General features: G+C 37.0%; 1 protein-coding gene and 1 long non-coding RNA gene across 12 annotated transcripts in view; one reads left to right on the top strand and one right to left on the bottom strand.

Annotated features, from left to right (window-relative positions):
• The window catches only part of LOC135434232 (uncharacterized), a 195,279-nt gene that overhangs the window by 43,470 nt on the left and 132,244 nt on the right, over nt 1-19,565 (bottom strand). The gene's annotated exons all lie outside the window — the stretch shown is intronic.
• Nucleotides 18,637-19,565, top strand: part of CadN (Cadherin-N) — a 143,492-nt gene continuing 142,563 nt past the window's right edge. For 4 of the 8 annotated variants that reach the window (XM_064690730.1, XM_064690726.1, XM_064690731.1 and 1 more), the window contains exon 1: nt 18,637-18,755. The gene's annotated coding sequence lies outside the window, so the exon portion shown is untranslated. The remainder of the gene's footprint in view (nt 18,756-19,565) is intronic. The other 4 variants (XM_064690732.1, XM_064690728.1, XM_064690733.1 and 1 more) reach the window with 1 other exon arrangement.

Below are 19,565 nucleotides of genomic sequence, written 5' to 3'. Positions count from 1 at the left end.
TCTTTATGAAACTTATCTAAACTATTAAAACTAAAACAAGTATCTTAACTTGTCTGTAGGCAGCTTGTGTGATTGTGGTCGTTATTTAAAAAGGAACCCAAAATGTATAGTATAATATCATATAATGAAATAATTTCAATCATGATTATATAACAAATTGTGGATTTTATTGACAATGATTACAAAATATCTTGTTGATAAAAGGCTTTATATAATTATAAGAATACATGTTCCTTATGAATCGACAGTAAGTGTATTCAAAGTTCAGCTTTGAGTACAAATCTATATAGCTAACCACATTTCCTTTAGTTTTTCTTTTTTGCTTTATCTCGAATTGAGTGTTTTGTTTTTGATATTTTGTAACTCAACTAAGGTTCATTCATTTAGCAATGTCAACAGTTGGCTGACCAGAGGCGCCTTTGTTCGCGCAGAATGTGCGAATGAATGAATGAATGAATGGAATGGCAGTAAGAGGGTGTAGGGAGGAATGTTGCGAAGGGTATAGAATGGAAAGGCACTTGCGACTTGGCTCTCACGTAGCCGCAGTTAGTTCGGGTCGTGTCAAGTGTCGTTGTCAGTGGCGCGGAAATCCAAAACCTGGCAGCTTGACTGAGCGACTAACTGAATGACTGACTATCTGACTAACCGACTGACTAACTGACGCTGAGCGCTTTTGAATGGCTCTGCGAAATCTGTGCGCTACCAACTACAATGGACGGCGACTTGACCAACTTCGGCTTTGAGTTTGTAAAATGTGGCAAGAAAAATGATATGATGCCAGTGCTTAACAGCATACTGGGCATTGCAAATGAATTTGATAAATGAAGCAAAAGTTTTCTAGGGCCCGCGTTGGCATAGTTCTATTCAAGAGATACGAGAATAGAGTATACGAGAGACTGCCAGAGAAAGACCTGCCAGCACTCCATAGTTCCATAAATAATGCAATCATTAAATAACTTTTTGCAGGCAAACGAATGCAATTTACTCAACTTGGTCGCTTGTTTATTTCTTATGCTGGCATTGCAAAGTCAAGAACTTTGAATACGCTTGCAATGGGTATTAAAAATTCAACACACGCTGGATAAGGCATAAAAAGGCAGTAGCTCCAATTCGATTAAATAAAATATTAATATATATAAATATAACCTGAAACTATTTTGATAAAACTTGCCATGTATATACATATATTCCATATACTTGTTGCAGGCATCGAGAATCGGATATATGTATAAAGCTAACAGAACAAGGATTCGGACAACTTAATTTTGATATTACATTTATTTTTGTTTAAATTATTTGTTTATAGCTTCACTTTGCGATGGGAAAAATATATCAAAATTAATATGAAAATCATGTATATGATAGTATATGGTATGCAATAGGCAGGGTCATTTCAGCTTCGTCATTCGAAAGATAACTGTGTCATCTTGTTATTTTCTTTCGCTATTCAACTTGAACTTTAGCAAAATAAGAAGAAGCAGCAGTTGCAGAGCAGCAATCAACACTCAAGAAGCACCCACAAGGCTTCTGCAATTAATTTCACTTTCAATTTAGCGGCGGCCGCTTTTCATTTTTCTTCTTTTTTCTAAAATGAGTGTGTGTGTATGTGTGGGTGTGTGTGCGTGTGTATCTGTAGGCGTTTTTCTCGCCCTCTGCACTGCATTTAATGGCTGATGTGCTGTAAAAAGTCGCTCGCAGCCGGGCATGGAAATTAATTTTAATTGCTACAATTTAGATAATCAAATGAGTTTTGATGTTAAGTAAATTAACGAAAATGCCACGCCCCCATTTTGTGCTTCTGCTTTAAAAGTTAACAATTAACACTTGCGCTGGGCGCTTGATTGGGGCAACATTTTTACACGTCAGAGTTCTCTTTTATTGAGGTTTTCTATAATTTGGGAGCCCTTTCGAATAATATATTTTCGGTGGTTTATAAATTGGATTCCAATTAAATGTGTATAGATCGTAGAACATAGATCACGGCATGTGAAAAAACAAGATTAAAAGCAAAGAAGAAAGAAAATTAGAAGAAATTCGTTTTATAAAAAGATTTTTTGTTTTAAAAAATTTCTATAAATTGGCAAAATATTTATTATTTAATTTTATTTGTTTTTTATATCTTTATTATATTTTTATATTTACTATGAATTTACTTATTATTGAATTTAGTTTTTATATTTATATGTTTATTAAATTTTATTACATTAAATTTGCTTTACTTTGCTTAATTTCCAGCACATTTCGCCGAACCACACCTATATATTTGTGACTCATAATTATGTTGGCCCCAAGCTTAATTTAATAGGTTGGTTAGAAAACGTTACTCAATGTTGTAGCTCATTAGGTAACCGGATAGTTTGTTTGTTTATTATTTTTTCTCTCCCCAAATCAATTAAACCTTCCTCAATTATTAAATTTGCTGTTAACATCAAATTGCAATCAGCAACTTCCGTTCGAGCTTTGCCGCGGCGCTTCAATTATGCACAATTCATTTTTTATGTTTAGCTTCTATTTTCTTTACGCGCACGAACCCAACATTAGCCTAATTTCTGAGCTTAGGTTCAGTTTTTCATTTCCACACTTTGGATCCGGCACCTATTCGACCACTAGTCGACCACTCGGCAATTAGCCGGTCGCATTAGCCATCGAGCCATCGAATTGATGCGCAGCCAAACAAAATCGACAAAGTGCAGCTCTGGCGACTTATTTTCAGAGCACTTAAAACCACTCGAATAAAGCTTAAAAAGAAAAACAAATATAAAATAAAATCATTCCAAAGGGCCAGGAATTAAACTATATTCAGGTTAGAGTTGAGCGAGTGTCGATAGTTTTGCGAAAGTTAAATTCGATAGTTTTGGCAAAATATAATATAATGTTTGGAGTAATAAATACAAAATTCACAGTTACTTAAAATTTTCACTATTTACAATTTCTAATATGTTTGGGTTTCAATGCAAAAGAATCGCATCGATATAAATCGATTTGAAGCGTTAGCTTGGAGAGCTAATAAAAACTGAAATAAACTTTGTCAGGGAATGATAGACGAGAAGCTACAGGGCCAATTTTATGTCTCTATAATCTTAGTCTCCAAATCAAATTTGTAAATCGATATTTATCGATTTTGATTTTAAGTCTAAAAAACATTCGATTTAATATATTTAGCGATTTGAATATTATCGAAAATTTAATAAGTACAAAACTAAATAATTATCGATTTCAGAACTTTTATAATTTTTTTTACTCTATTTTGGTAACCGTTTATAGAAAACATAAAACTGAATTACGATTTCAGAGCATGTTTTGCTTTATACTCTAGTTTAATAACCGATTTTAGGTTTGATGGGCAATCGTAAGAGTTATGAAAAGCAAATATTTTTCCAAAGTCATCTAGGATTTTAAGAGAATAATATTATACTAACTATTTATCGATAGGTTGTTCTCAATGCCTTTAAGCTCTGGAGGCAGGTTTTTAGACACGAGCTCAGCTCTCTTGTAGGATATACGAAAAAAAACTTTTGGCTAATGCCCAAAGCTCGTTCTGGTCGAATAATGAGCAACTTTTTGACGTAGCACGCAAAGCGAGACAGGTAGCGAGGCATAAAGAGGGCGAGAGTGAGACAGAGATTAAGGGAGAGGGAGAGAGTGAGAGAGAGGGAGAGGTCACGGCTTGCAAAGTAATAAACGCTTAAGTGTTCATGGCTATTGTTTGGCAGGACATTGCAGGACTCGGGCATCTGGACAGCTGGGTTGGTACTTCGATGCTGGCAGATCGCCAGCTGTAACCGTCCAAAACTTGTTAATAATTAATTAAGTTTTATTTATATTTTTCGTGTCTGGCTGACTGCATAAAAGCTTTCGCAATGCTTTAACTTTCGCTGTTGCACGTACCCAAACCACGGTTGGGCAGGGCGCCCTCTTCCATCACTTTGGCCCTGGTTCTTTGGGTCCTGTGGTTCGCCTTTGGCTCGAGTGTGTGGTCATGGCAATAAGAGCTATTCCATGCCATTGTTATTGTTGTTGGTTGTTGTCGGTTGTTGTTTGTTGTTATTGTTGTATGTTGTTATGGTTGTAGTTGTTGTTGCACGCTCCAGTCAATTCGCGTTTATGTTTTTTATTGTTTCTCGTGCCTTGTATTTTATTGTTGCTTTTTGTTGCTTGTTGTTGTTTTTGTTTCAAGTTGTGTGTGTATTGGCAAAAACTAACGAAAATGGCTGTGAGAAGGCCAATTGACTTTTTTAAACTTTGACATTTTTACCGGTTTGGCTTTAGCCATATTTTGTTTTTCCTTTTCGCTATGCACTGCTCCTGTGGCCCAGCCATGTCCTTGGCATTTACAGTTTGCATAGTTTTTAGAAGTGGATTCGCCGTCCGCTGGCAGCAAACGAGCAAATGTCTTAAATCTGACGTTTATATCGTTTAGAATATGCAATATCTTTAATTGAAGCATAAGGCTTTTAGTGCAATTAAATATGAAAAAGGTTATGTGTCAAAAACTGTGCGATATTTGGAGGCTTAAATATTTATATTTTTATCATCAGTTCTTTTATGTGTCAAATCGAGAGCTCGTCTGTCGCGGCAAGCTCATAGCTTTAAGTAAACTAAAATATGATTTTATAATGTTATAACATCTTATAAGAGACTTGGGAGAGATGACTTTGTAAACACTGTAAAATTTTGGGCCAGTAGCATAAAAAATTCAATAGAAGCTTTAATAGGGAGCTTTAATATGACTTTAAACATTAATTAAAAGCTTTCGGCAAGTTTAAGTGTGACTTCAAACATTCAAATAAAGCTCTAGTGTAACATTCAACATAAAACAAAAGCTTTGAATGCGCTTTAATATGACTTCAAATATTCAAATAAAGCTTTAATATGACTTCAAATATTCAAATAAAGCTTTAATATGACTTAAAACATAAAATAAATGCATTAAGTGGGATTTAATGTACCTTAAACATTAAAAAAAAACCTTTTTGCGAGCTTTAATGTGCTTTTATGTTTTTGTAGACACTTAATGTGGCTTATATTGTCTAAAGCAGTTACACATAGAAAGGTTTGAAAGCACATGAAAGCTTTAATTATTATTAAATTGATGCTTGGATATTTTGGTTCAGCTTATGAAAATTAAATAAAGAGGAAAGGAAATCTGTAAGCTTAAGCTTATCTTTAATATTGTTCTTATCGAAATGGCTTATTACAATTTAAACTGCTTTTTTTTCTACTTTACGTACTATCATTAAATTGTTATCGCAATATTAACCAATACTTAACTTAATCCTTACGCTTTTTTGCCTTTAATAGGTTTTCCTTATGGGCTGAAATTCTTCACATAACGCATTTCCAATCGCAAATGCACCAACATTAATTGGCTTTCACTTTAATGTTTATGAATTTTTATATTCACTTTTTTTATTTGTTTTGTGCATATCCGCGCCATAAATTGCAATTGTTGTGCCATCTGCTATGCGAGGCATTCAATTTATAATCAATTTGCAGTTAAAATTTGCACAGCACAAAATACATGACTCCGGATGGCTGCGATTGAGTGGCAACAACAACAACATTTTGTTTATGCCCCATGCAAATTTATTAAATGGTTTTTCCTCTTTTTTTGCTAATTGTTAAAAAAAGGGGGAAAATTCGTTGCGCCAAAATAAAATGCAGACACATAAATTTGCCACAGACAACAAGCGGCGGCGGCGTCTGACATTGAAAACAGCTGAAAGTGGTACGAGCAGAGCGGGGTGGCAGCAGTTGAGGGGCGAAGGGGTCGGATTGTGCGTTGGGCATGTGAACGGGCCAGGCAGATGCCGACGTGTTCAAGTGTCGCAACTCTAATTTATTTTGGCACCGGACGCAACTGCAACTGCAACAGAGCAAGTCTTAATTAGCCGCAGGCACTTGACAACTGGCAACAGTGACAACTTTTGGTCAATTGTCTCTGGCGAGGAGACAACTATTTGCCGGGTGGTCCTCGGCAGGCCATCAAGAACTCATTTCCCGTGAGGCATGAGGCATGAGGCGTGTTGGTTGTTGCTGCAACCCTCAAATGCAGCTGTGAATTTCTCGCTGGCATTAAATTCTTAAATGGAGCGCAAGAAAAAGCCGCTTCATTTGCACTTGAGCCTGCAGAAACATTGGCTAGTTTTGCATTTACAACTTTTGCTGCTGGCTAATCAAAAGTTGCACTCGGAAGCAATTCTTGTGGCGGACTCCCTTTTTTTTTGTTTATTTTTTTGTTAATTCTTTTCAGTTTCCGTTTTGCTAGCTTCCACTTTTTGGTTCCCATAGCTCTAATTATGAGTGTTGTTTTTTCGCTCTCACTGTTGTTGATTAACTCGGCCTGGATTAGCCGCATCCTTTTGCACATGTGCCTGAGTGTCTGTTTGTCTAGATGTGGGTGCATGTGGAGTAGTTGTAGTCAGTTCTTTGCCCTAGCTCGCTCATTCTAATTGAGTTTCGTGCGAGTTGTGACAGACACCAAGGCAGACAGCAGCAAAAAAAATAAAAATAGTAGAAATAAAAATACAGATAGGACAAACTGCAGCTAGAGCTACTCAGCTCTCAGTTCTCGGTTTGATGCATGGCATTTTAATAGGAAACCAACAGGAAAATGAAGATTAAGCTACTGCTAGATATGTTGAGGTGGCCGACAGAATTGATGGAGTGTTGAAAATGGGAAAAGAACACGGACTTAGCAATGGATTTAATTGGTTAACAATGAAAGGACACAGCTAAGCTAACGGTTATCCTACTTTTACCGCACGTTTACTAACACTAGCCGAAACCACAGCAGAGCTTGGGTTTTGCTTTAGTACGAATCCAGCAAATTTACCAACACTTACGTTGAGTTCAATTGTGAATTAGATATTCATAGAAGCATATGTAGTTGCTAACACTTGGAGATAGGTTGAACAGTTTTTCAATTAAATAACTTACCAACACTGGCTGTTAAAAAAAAAACTTGTTTAAAACAGCACAATTTCTTGTCATTTTCCATTGTATAAATTTTTTATTTTTATACATATTTATTATTATTATTTATTTTCATACATGGTCAAAACAGAAGTGAATGCTTAATAGAGGCAATAAATATGCAAACAGTTTTACTCCGTTTTTAAGTTATACTATCCCCGATTTCCAACACTGGCTGTCAAAGTTGCTTGGCATAAGACTAGACATTTCTCAACTTTTGGACGTGTCCATAGTTTCGAATATGATATGTCAACAATAACTGACGCTTATTCCCCATGCCAATTAAGGTTCTATCTTTCTCTCGTCCGTTTACAACACTCAACCCACACACACACACACTCAGACAGACACACACACCCACACACACACACACAGACAGACACACATGCGTTAAGTAAACTTTGTCTAAGCAACTAAACCTCACACAGAGAGCGCAGAGTCAAGATGCTGCACAAATGAAAATCAATTTTTGTAACTTGGACTGAATTTGCCAAGTATGCAGAGGCAGGAGCAAGAAAGTATGGGAAATGTACAATATGATTTTGAGTAGCAGTCGCTTGTGTGTTGCAATAATAGTTGTACACACAGAAAAGAGAGAATGAAAAAAAATAATAATAAAAAGAGAAAAACTTTATCGCTGGGCAAAAATCTATTAAGAAAGTTTTGCCACAACGCAGCAGTTTTAGTTGGGTTTTTGTTTCTTCGGGCTAGAACAAGTCGAAGAAGCTGCAAAAAGTTGCAGTTGGCTTCGTGTTTGGCTTTATGAGTTTGTTGCTGTCTCCTGTTATTGCTGTTGTTGTTGTTCTTGCTGGCAAGCTGTCTAGATAAGTGTTAGCGATAGGCTATTGAAACGAAGCCTCAAATAGCCGCGCTGCCCGCCCCCCTAAGAAGCTTTGCCAAATAATAGGAATATACGCACTTGTGTTTTACCTTTTGCCGGCAAAAGCATTTCACTTTACAGTTTTCAAGTTGCCAAAGATATGTTTTTACATTGTGCGTTGACATTATATTGTAGTCAAGTCGAGTCAACTGCAGCAGCAGCAGCTTAGCCTGGGGAAAATGTCAAGGAATTGTTTTCGACTTCAGCCGCGAGGCATTCACCAATTGAGTTTTAATTAAGAAAGTTATGAACGCAAAAGCGTTTGCAGTTCTAATTCAATTTCAATGCTCACATGAACAAAAGCCGCAACACCAAACAACTCACTCGCTGCCAGTTAGCCAAGTTTGCAGCTAGGGCTTAAATATTTTACACCCGCTCCGCACACAAACCACATCAATGCCAGACGACATATCAATTGTCATTATTTGTTAGCTTTACCATTATTTCCCGAGAGTACACACGCACACACAAACACATTTACTCGTTCGCACTGTGGCTCCCAAAAGTCTGCGGAAATTTTCTATATATATATTTCTTAACTGTCGAACTTGAAACTGCTTCCGTTAAATTACTTCAACTGCGTATTTCACAAAAAAAAAAAATGGCTGACAAAAACTTTTATTATTGCATTATTTTTTCTTTAGATTTTACAATTTTTTTTTTTTACATTTTTTTGAAGTGGAGCAAAACGTTTTCGCATTGAAGCGTGTAAAGTTTGCCATTCACAAAATTAAACAGACAAACAAACAGACAGCGGGCTAGTCAAAAGCGACAGCTTACACTTCTTCAAAATGATTTCATAACATGATTTCCTGCGGTAGATGCGAGAAATCAAAAAATCAGATTTTTTGCCTTTTTTTAAATATAGAAAGAGTGGAATATGAAGGAGGAAAAGAAGAGGAGTTTTTCCGTACAAAATTCTAGTAGCTTTTATCCAGCCACAAGCATGACAAGATCAGTTTTTCGGTGGTATCTGAAAAGAGAGCTAATGCCTGTTAAAAAACAAATCCTCATGGACTTGAGCTGGGCTTACACTTCTCAAAATAATTCAAAGACCAATAAAAATATATGCTGCAAATATTTCTCAAAAGAATAAATTGTTATTGTCATGGAAACAAGCTTAGAAGAAAACAAAAAACACTTATTAGAAAATGTTTTTGGAATGTTTTGATTTCTGCAGATGTTGATTATATAGAATATAGCTTCTATATAGCTCCTATATAGAATATAAATAAAGTATACGAGACCAACCTAAGTTTTCTAGAGTGAGACTTCAGTTTAAGTGAAACTATTATGAAAAGATCGACCGAGGTGGAACTCCGAACTTGTGAATAGGTGATATTCTGAGCCAGAAGTCAATGCTTATAAATATTGAGCTTAATAATAATATTATCTATTTCACATTCAAAATAATAAAAAGAAATTCTCAAATAAAGCGGACTGGCGTAAAGATAAATAAAATAAATCAGAAAAAGTAAATGAAAATATATCCTGTCCTTTTTTATGTTGCTTAAATTTTTTTAGACCACCTTGAAAGCTAATGAGCAGTGTGTTCTAGCTTTAGAGAGCACTTGACATAATATATAAATAAATAACAAATACGCATTAACAAAATGCGCCACTTGAGCGCGAACAAAAATAATGGAGCAGAGGCCAAAGCTGGCCACGGTAACTCTCCGGAGCTGGGAATAGTACGACATGTACGTGACGCGACTCGAGTGTGAAACCACAGGAACTGTCAGACAATGCGAGTGGGAGATGAAGAGACAGCAGCAGGCAGCCAGCAGCCAGCAGGATGCCAGGCAGGACACTCAACAACGCCCTCTGATGTGGCCAGCGTGTTTGTTTGCTCAGCTCGAGCTCGAGCTGGAGCTGGAGCAGGAGCTGGAGCAGGAGCTGTAGCTGCCTGATGATGATTGTGTAGATGATGAAGTTGATGATGACGTTGCTGCTGCTGTTGCCAGTTGCCAGTTGCCGGTATTAGCCACAGCCCAAGTGTCAGCATTGAGCATGTCCTTAGCAATGAGATACACACGCTGCCGTTGGGTCAAACCCGCTCGGCTGCCAGGAGCATGTGTCTGAGCTGGTAACAGCCAGGTCCCAGACATGACCATTGCTTGCCCGATTCTTGTTGTTGTGTGTGTGTGTGTTTGTGTTACTTGTGAAATGAAGATAAATGTTTTAATGTAAAGTTGAAAGGCAGACAACGGAAGCACACACACTCAGCCACAATACGGGACGAGTGCCTGACGTGTGCCTGAATTGGTCTACGAAAGTTTTTGTAATGGAATTATGGCATTATATTAGTGCAGATATGCATATCATAAGCCCGGGCTAAGTACGTGGATAATACATAATGTAACCAAATGGTTTTACACGGCTTACTGTCACGTTCAACACATTCGTTAAATTAGCTAACATGGCTAAGCATTCTACTGAACAAAACGTGTGCTAAGAAACACTTTTGACCTTTAGATTGAGTACCATAGATGCCAGCCCAATTTCGTACGTGAACTTATAAGGATCATAATATTCTTTAAAAAGATTACAACATTTATGGATTTATGTACTTAAAATCCAAATAAGTAGAAACAGTATTTCTTGCTTTTTAAAGATTAGTATGCTTAGTTAAAAATACTATTAAATATAACTGCATAACCAGAATTTCACTATTAATTTACTTAATTTTATTCTCTTTTTTTCAGAAAATATTTGTTTTTATATATTTTTTATATAAGAAATTGCAATGGCGAAATATGTATGCATATATATTAAATATATATTCGACTCTACTTTCCACAAATAAGGTAAGCAGCCGGAAATTATTTAGTTATTTTCATTATTGATAAATAAGTAAAGTTAGAGAACTATTTATGTTTGAATTATGGAACCATCTTTTTGTATACATAAAATAACTTACAAGTAAAATTACTATAAAATTACTTAAACCATATTTTACTATCTTTTTTAACCATTCTTCTCTCCTCCTAAATTGCTGTCTAAAGTATTGTCATATTTCCTAGATGCAGCAACAAGAAATAAAATAATAAAAAATTTCAAATTTTATGTTTGTTTAAGCTTGCAACTGCTTTTTATTGTTTTGTTATGTTTTTCGCAATATTTGGGCATTAAATTTTCATGCCCAATCGCCACGACTTGCTTCGGTTTCGTAGCATTCCGGAGAATGTATTTTCCACATTTTGTATTCATGGCGCGTTTTGTTATTTTTTATTAGAAGATGCAACCAAGCAAACCGCAACAACAACAGCAACAAAATAGAATCAACAACAACAAAATAACAAAAAAAAAATGTTTATTTACATTGGCGCGAATGGAATTTCTTTTCTTTGCTCAACTTGACTTTTGCCTCTTCTCGTTAACTTCTGTTTTCTTTTATTTTTTTGGGTTATTTTTTGCGCCACTTGTTTGATGAAAATTATTTCAGCATAATTTGGCTCATTAAAATTCCATAAATGGCGCAGGCACAAAAAATGTTAACATTTAATTGCTTTTTCTGGCACCAAAGCCGGCTCGATGCGATGTTTGTGTCGATAAGAATTGATTGCGTTGTCTCAACACCTCGCAGAACTTCAGATTCGCAACGCCTCAGCTTGGCTGTCTCTTCTTGTTATTAAACGAGCAAGTGAGGATATTTTCGGCACGCCGAAGATTTAATACCCTTGCAGACATTTGGATTACACCATCGTAATTTATGTGAGAATAGTGAAGCCTCAGAGGCTGAGTTTCGTTTAAATATCTTTGAAAACAGAATATTTTGCCAAACAAAGACTTATTCTTCGACCGATTCATCCTAAAGAGATATATAATATGCGAGTGCGATCTGGATAGGATTTGGCTCATATAGCAGCAGAATGGTTTAACTAGTACATGCCGGGATTGGTTCAGATATTTTGATGAAGGAAAAAGTTTTCCATACAAGAATCTGTTTTCCGACCGATCGTTCCTATGTCAGCTATATGATATAGGGGTCCGATCAGGCCGGTTCCGACATATGTACTACCTGCAACAGAAAGACAAAACTCTGCAAAGTTTTAAGACGATAGCTGATAGATAACTGAGAGACTAGTTCGCATAGAAACAGACAAACGGACGGATGGAGCGACGGACTTGGTTATATTTACTCGACTATTGATGCTGATCTAGAATATATATAGTTTATGGTTTCGAAGATGTCGCATTTTATGCGTTACACATTTATATGACAAAATTTCAATACCCTCTACAAGGGTTTACAAGTTGTGTCAGGCCCTGTCTGTTTATGAGACATCCTGTTGATCCCCTATCTGACTGATGCTGGGCAGTTGCTTCTTTTCGCTTCTCTCTTGAAAGTTCTGCTGCTCTCGCTTCAACATTTGTGCACACATTGCACGCACATGTTTTGTTTACACCCTGAAAATATTTTAAAACAATGCACATGGCATATGGGCGTCTGCCCTCATGAAAGGTTCAAATTCGTTGGATTTATTAAATAGTTGACCTTTTCGCTCACTCTCTCACTCTATTCTAAGTCTGCCCCTCACTGGATCTTTATAGCTGTCTTTCTCTCTCTCTGTCTCTCTCTCACACACTCTCCCACTCTCTGTCGACATTCACGCACGCGCACACACTCACATTATTTTTTATTATTTTGACTCTATCTGAAATGCTTATCCCTCACTTAATGCAACTCCCCCTTGCAACTGACGCATGCCCCTTGCTGCTGTCACGATGATCTTTGGCTGCGTCCACAATGTGGGAACATGCCTGGGTCGGTCATTCGTCTGATTATGATGACATTATTGGATGAGCCGAGCGCCTCGCACCAGCATCATTTGCGGTCGTGGGTTGCGGCTTTGCCTTTGGCTTTGCCTCTGACTCTGAGGCTGCCTCTGACTCTGGCCCTGACTCTGGCTTTGGCTTTGGCGTGTGATCTGCTGCTGACTGCGCCCTTGATCGCATAATTATAGAGGGGCTTCAACGGTTTTCGACTGGGTAGGTATCCGTATTTGCCATACGCTTCCTCATTTCCTCTGTCGTACCTCACACTCTGCCTCCCACTCTTCCTCTGTCCAACTTTCTGTCTCGACTATCGCCTTCGTGCAACATCTGCTGCAAGTAGCTGCTCCGGTGGCGTGCTGTCTGCCACATTTTGTTGCTGTTGTCGCTTCTTTGTCTTTTTAATTTTATAATACCCTGCACTTATTCCACAATAACAAGGGGTATTATTTGACACGAGAGAAATACATAAATTTCTTTTGAAAAGTTATCCTTCAATCAAATTTGTTTTCTATGTATTGATAATATTTGTTGTTAATATTATAAAATATTTTCTGGATTATTTAAATTTTAAGCACAATGTTAGTGTGCTCCACACTCAAATACAGGGTATTCCCCAGTGAAGTATGCTTAAATAGAGCATTCTAACTTCTTTTAAATATTATTTAGTGCGTACTTATCAGTTCAGTTGCCTTTTATTTCTTCAACCTCTTACAGGGTATTTGTTAGTCCCCGCTTAAGTTTATAGTTGCTTGTGTCTCTTTGTCTTAGTGCTTGATTTTTTTAGTGCATTTCGATGTCACAATAATTTGAGCGCAACATTTCCATTTAATACGCTTCATTTGTCGCTCTGTTGTGACATTTTCATTTGTCAGCAGTTCATTAGTCAACGCATGCGCTTCAATTTGTCACAGGACCTGCGAGCTGTGTGCGATACTTCTATAGCCGATGATATCTGATAGCTAAGGCATGTGAATTGACGTTAATTTATGTGCACATATCGACACCTTATGTCACCTATGGGAAATTATTGTGCCAAGCGTGGGATCGGCACTTCAAAGTGCCGAAAAATTGAGAAGTTTTCTAAATATGGGCAGTGCTTGAGGGTAGGTTTGTGCTTAAGAGAAAAGAAATAATACTAGCAAAAAGTTCCTAAAAAAAGTTGAATATTCTAGTAGAAACGACTATTGTTCGTAAAGTATTAAAGGGTCAATTAGTTGGATTAGGCGCCTAGTTTTTTTGAACGGGCTTTGGGGTGAGTTTTATCCCAACTGGGTTGTATTATTTGTATGTTGCCTGCTATATTCAATATGATTCCACTTTTTATTATAATTTAATATATTATATGAAGTACTCTATTAAGAAACATAACCAAGCAAACATTCTGGTGTGGAACTCGACCCCAATGCCTACTTTCCTTTGGATATTGACTACTTAAATTAATTTATAGAAGTATATCATTAAGCGTTTGCTGTATAATAAATTATTAATTATACTTTAACTATACTATACATTTTCTATATTAATATTTGATTTATTATATCTTAACTTTATCTTATTATTTGCTTCATCAATATATTATTGATTTAAATTTAATTGTATTTTTTTAAAATCTGATGAGATTTGACCGAGCTTTGGGGTTGGGAAATTTTGACCTATGTCTATATAGGATATTTGAGGGTACCATTTTCACATGAATTTTGACCAAAAATAATTTTGCCAGATTTAGATGACAAATTTATTTTGAGGTCAAACCATGAACAAAAACCCAAACCTTATAAAAATCGGTTGAGTTTTGACCGAGTTATGGGGTTGGGAAATTTTGACCTATATTATTATAGGATATTTGAGGGTACCATTTTCACATGAATTTTGACCAAAAATAATGTTGCCAGATTTAGATGACAAATTTATTTAGAGGTCAAACCATGAACAAAAAGCCAAACTTTATGAAAATCTATTGAGATTTGTCCGAGTTATGGGGTTTGGAAATTTTGACCTATGTCTATATAGGATATTTGACGGTACAATTTTCACGTGAATTTTGACCAAAAATAATGTTGCAAGATTTAGATGCCAAATTGATCTAGAAGTCAAAACATGAACAAAAAGCCAAACCTAATGAAAATCAGTTGAGTTTTGACCGAGTTATGAGGGTGGGAAATTTTGACAGGTGGATAATAGTGGGTATACCCCGGCCTTGCCCGTAGCACGTTTAAAATAAATTCTCTCCACTGTTGCATGAAACACGTTTTCATTAAGTTCTTCCAATGCCTAAAGGAAATGGGCATCGGGATTGAGCTAAGTAACTCTTAAATTTTCTTTTAATATATTTAAAATGCTTTCTATTATAGGCTATTAAGAGCCTGTTCTCAAGTTGAACTTTTCTACTAAATGCTTGACAGCAAATCTTTTGGCCAAATTTATTGCTAAATATGTTATTTGATTAAAATGACCTTTTCCAGGTTTCGCTTCGGGCAACATTTATTTGCATTTGTGCTAATTGCAATTCTGTGAAGCTAGCTAAATTTAACTCACATTTCGTGTACCTGTCAGTTTGCCACTAAACTTTTGCCAGCCCAACTGTCAACATTTACCCCACCGCCCCTCAAGCAACACACATTTCCACTCTCCTTAATTTTTGGTTCTATAGCTGCACATTTTAATTCCACAGCTTTGGGTTAATTAATTGCGTTCCTTTTAAATTTGAAATTAAAACAACCTTAACCCGAGACTCGTAGTCTAAACCAAGACCAAAACCCTAACCCGTAAGCCCAAACCCCATCCAATTTTTTGGCACTTGCCTTTCCCTGGCCCTGGCCCTACAAGTATTGCCAAAACTTACGCATTGCTGGCGCTTAATTACAGGCATTCGTGGGGTACACACACACACGTAGACACACACACACACACGCACAGACACCCTGTGCTGTTGCGGCCTGCCTATTTGCAGAGCGTGCCTCTCTTGAATGTGTGTGTTCCATTTGCCAAAACGTTCCGCTTGCGCTCCTTGCCAGCCGCAAACGCCAAGTTCCACTCAGAATTCCGTTTGCTGGCGTCGCGTGCGGTGCTTTTTTTCTGATTGGAAAACGTGCGACGGTTTTCTTTGACGGTAACGGTACTTTGTCCGTGCGACTGGCTGTGCCTGTGATTGTGTGTGTGTGTGTGTGTGTGTGTATAGCGGCTGCAGACTCCGGGACATCTGTGCACAACTCTGCCTACGTGGGAGTGTGTGAGTGTGTTTGTGTGCATTTCCCACTTGGCGTGTTCCCATTTCGCTGCCTGCACTTTTTTCGCCCTTTTTCTTGTCGTTTCTTTGGCTAACTTTGTGCCGCGCTGCTAGTGTGTGTGTGCGTGCGTGTGTGTGTGTGTGTTTACTTCATCATATGGCGCGCATTTTGCGTGCTTCCCTTCCCTTACCATTTCCCTTTGTCATTGCCTTGTAGCAGAGCCAACTTCCTGACGCGTCCTTTTTATTATTTTATTTATTTTCATTTTTTATTTGTTTTGTGTTTTTTTCCTTTTTGCCAACACGTTGATTTCATGCTAAATTTAGCAACTTTATGCGAGCGTTTATTGTGTGCATAACTGTCGCTTCTGGGCGCTCCTTTAAACAGCTGCACATGCAACTTTCTATATGCTTGATATCATATTGTGGCGAATTATAATTTTTAGCTGCGCTGCGGTGCGCCTCGCTGCACCTACGCGTCTCCACCCGACAGGCGACTCGGTGTGCAGTCAAATGCAAATTTCATTTTATGTTTTTGCATTCATGCAAATCAGTATTTACGAGCATTACTTGGACTGCGCTTTTGCCTGATGCTGTCTAACACCAAACAGGGTGTGGTTTAATGTGTGTGCGTGCGCCTGTCTGTGTGTGTGTGTGCCTTGTCAAAGCAGTTAGCAATTCTAGTTAGTAAAGGATATGCGCAGGATAATCGTATAAGAATTGTGAACAAGATAGCTGGAGAAAACTAAAATTAAATATGATATATTTTTTATGAAGATTTCATATGCTTTATGAAAGAAACTTAATATTCAACAACAATTTTAGAATTTCATTTAGTTTGTAAATATGAGGATATGTTTAAAATTATTTATAATTTAAACAATCTAAAAAGTAGGACACCTTAAATATAAGATATATATAAAAAAATTTATATAAGCAATATACAAACAATAAAAATATTGAAATAATTTAAGTATAGCATTATAATAAATAAAAATAAAATATATAAAATAATAATACTGTTAAAAAAAAAAACACAAATAAAGTATTGCCTGAGATACAAAATATATTAAATGAATCTATATTTAATAAAAAGAAGTTGATAATAACAATTAAAAATGTATTAAATGAATAAATATATATATAATTCAATACACATATAAATAAAATAACGCGTGATAATAAATACATATATAATAAATATAAAAAATGAATAAATATAGTTTATAAAAATAATTAAATAAATAAAGTAATGCATATTTATATGGTTCTAATTTTATTCATTTGTTTTAAATTGTATTTTATATTTTAATTATATTTATTAAGTGATTAATTTATAAAATAATATATAATGAATATATAGTTTCACATTTATATGCCTATTTTTTATAATTTTCATAAGAAATCTTTGCCAGTTTTTCTGAGCTGTTTTTTTTCCATAAAAAAAGAAATCAACAAATAATAAGCAAAACATGTGCTCAGCAGCAATTTGTATTATTTGCAATAACTTTGAACTCACAACTCGTTAGAAAAGTCGAAAAGTTCGGATATTTTAACACCATTCAATTTACTTTAACAAGTTTGTTTACTTTTCGAACTGCCCTACCTAAGCAACACTTACTAATTGACGAAGTTGGAGGATTTTAACACCCGACCATTTAACTGGCAACCCTTCAAAGTTATCAAATGCAGCTGCCCAACAAATTTAAATAAAAGTAACTAAAAAAAAATAAATAAAATCTGAAACGTGAGTCTAGCGGAAACTCATGAAAATGCAGGATATTACACAAATACAGATAAACGACAACAACACGAAGAAGAAGAAGAAGAAGAAGAAGGCCATTGCATAGGCTAAAGCTGGGAGTCTAAGTCTAAGTGGTATAAACGAAATGTAGGAAGTCAGGAAGTTTCATCTGCGGTTGGCATGAGACCCAACTGTGAATAACAGCAGGATGTGCGCCTCTAAGGATGTCCAAAGACCAGCAAACAGATGATGGGCCGTGCGTGCGCTCTCTCGCCCTCTTTCTGTCTCTCTCTCTCTCTCGCCGTCTGGCTAACCCGGTCTCTCGCTCTCTGCTCAGGTCGCTCATTTCGAATATATTCCAATACGCTCTCGCTGCACATTTTGGTGGTGGGAAATTTTCCGTTTGGCCTAGGCAGTTGAAGATTTTCACAATTTTCATCGGCTCTGAGGACTTTTCCAGACTGCTGGCCGCTCATTGTGTCGATTGAGTTGCTCGTGACAGGACAACGGTGTCGGATAGTCAAAAGTTTGGCTACTAGAGCTCAGCATTAGCGCGCACCGACTGAATGCAAAGGATATACAGACACACGCCGTCCTGCTGCTATCTGCCCCCGCCGTCGCCCCACATCCATAGTACATAGGCGCAAAGCGAAACTTATGTGTGTGCCTGTGTGTGTGTGCGTACGTCGCGTCGCGTGTGCGCGAGTGTGTGTGCATGTGTGTGCGTGTGCTTGTGTGTGCCAGCAAATGGGCACAGTGAAAAATTGTTAAACAAAATGCAAAAATAATTCAAGTTTCTGAATGTGCCGCAAATTCAATACCAAATTAAATATTTTAACTGCCAATGCAAAATTAAATCCCAAATATAAATAATTATATTCATATATGTATATGTGTTTGTGTTTGTATTTGTATATGTAGCAAGTGTCGTTTATTGTGAAAAATGTGCCAGCTAGTGTGATTTCCAGTGATTGCAAACTAAACAAAGCAATCGGAAAAGCGACAGAAAAACTCGCCGCGTAGAAAGCTGCACAGAGTTGAGAAGCAGCAAAAAAAAAATAGTAAGAAATCCCAAGCACCACATGAAAATCAATAATTTTTGGATTAGTAGCTGTTGTTGGTATTTCGGCAAAAAAAGGATTCAAAACAAAGTAAGCAATGAAAACAAAGTACAAATATGTTTTTTTTTTCAATAATGCCATAAAGTGAAAGTGAACTACACAAATCTCAGCGCAATTCCAACTGCAAAGCAAAGCTGCAAAATTATTTTGGAAAATAATTTAAAAATATTCAGCAGCAGCTTAAAATTACAGTAGTTCTTTGTTTTAAGTGGCGCCTAAAATAAATAAATTTATTTAAATTTAAAATATTTTGTAACCTGTAGCAAGCGTGCCAAAAAATGCTATCAAATTTGTTAATGCTCTGTTTTATTTAGTGCGTGTGTGCGCGTAGTTGAGGTTAACACACCTTAGACATATACACACACGTCGCACACACACACACACACATACACAGAGAGCGGGCGTTGGGGCTCTCGACTGGCTTCCTCTCTCGCTCTCTCTCTCTCTCTCTCTATTTGGCAGCCCCACACAGCTCTGGGCTCTGCTCCTGTGCGTATGCAGCAGTTTTTTGTGTGCCCCCCCCCCCCCCCTTCCTCCTTGGCGACAGGCATGAAAAATCGATCGATTCCGCTCGCCTGCCCCCCAAATGCCCCACCGCGTCTGACGCTACAATTATGTGCGGCCGGATAGCCAAGGGGCAACCTCCCCATCCAGCCATGGACCCTCCCCATGACCCGGCTGCCGCGCTTATCAGCAAGTCGAAATACTCCATTTGTAGTATTCGTACTATGCAAAGGAATTGGCAGCACTGTCTGCAAAATTTCTACGAGTACTACGCACATGCACATGTTTGTGTGTGTGTGTGTATTTTTTTGTTGGGGTGCTTTTTGCGCAGTTCTC

Source organism: Drosophila montana, unplaced genomic scaffold, assembly GCF_035044405.1.
Source record: "Drosophila montana isolate Dmon_TW-CO22-7 unplaced genomic scaffold, ASM3504440v1 contig_3282_1, whole genome shotgun sequence".
Classification (NCBI taxonomy): domain Eukaryota; kingdom Metazoa; phylum Arthropoda; class Insecta; order Diptera; family Drosophilidae; genus Drosophila; species Drosophila montana.
The sequence above is the reverse complement of the archived record's forward strand: the minus strand, read 5'-3'. Positions and strand labels throughout refer to the sequence as shown.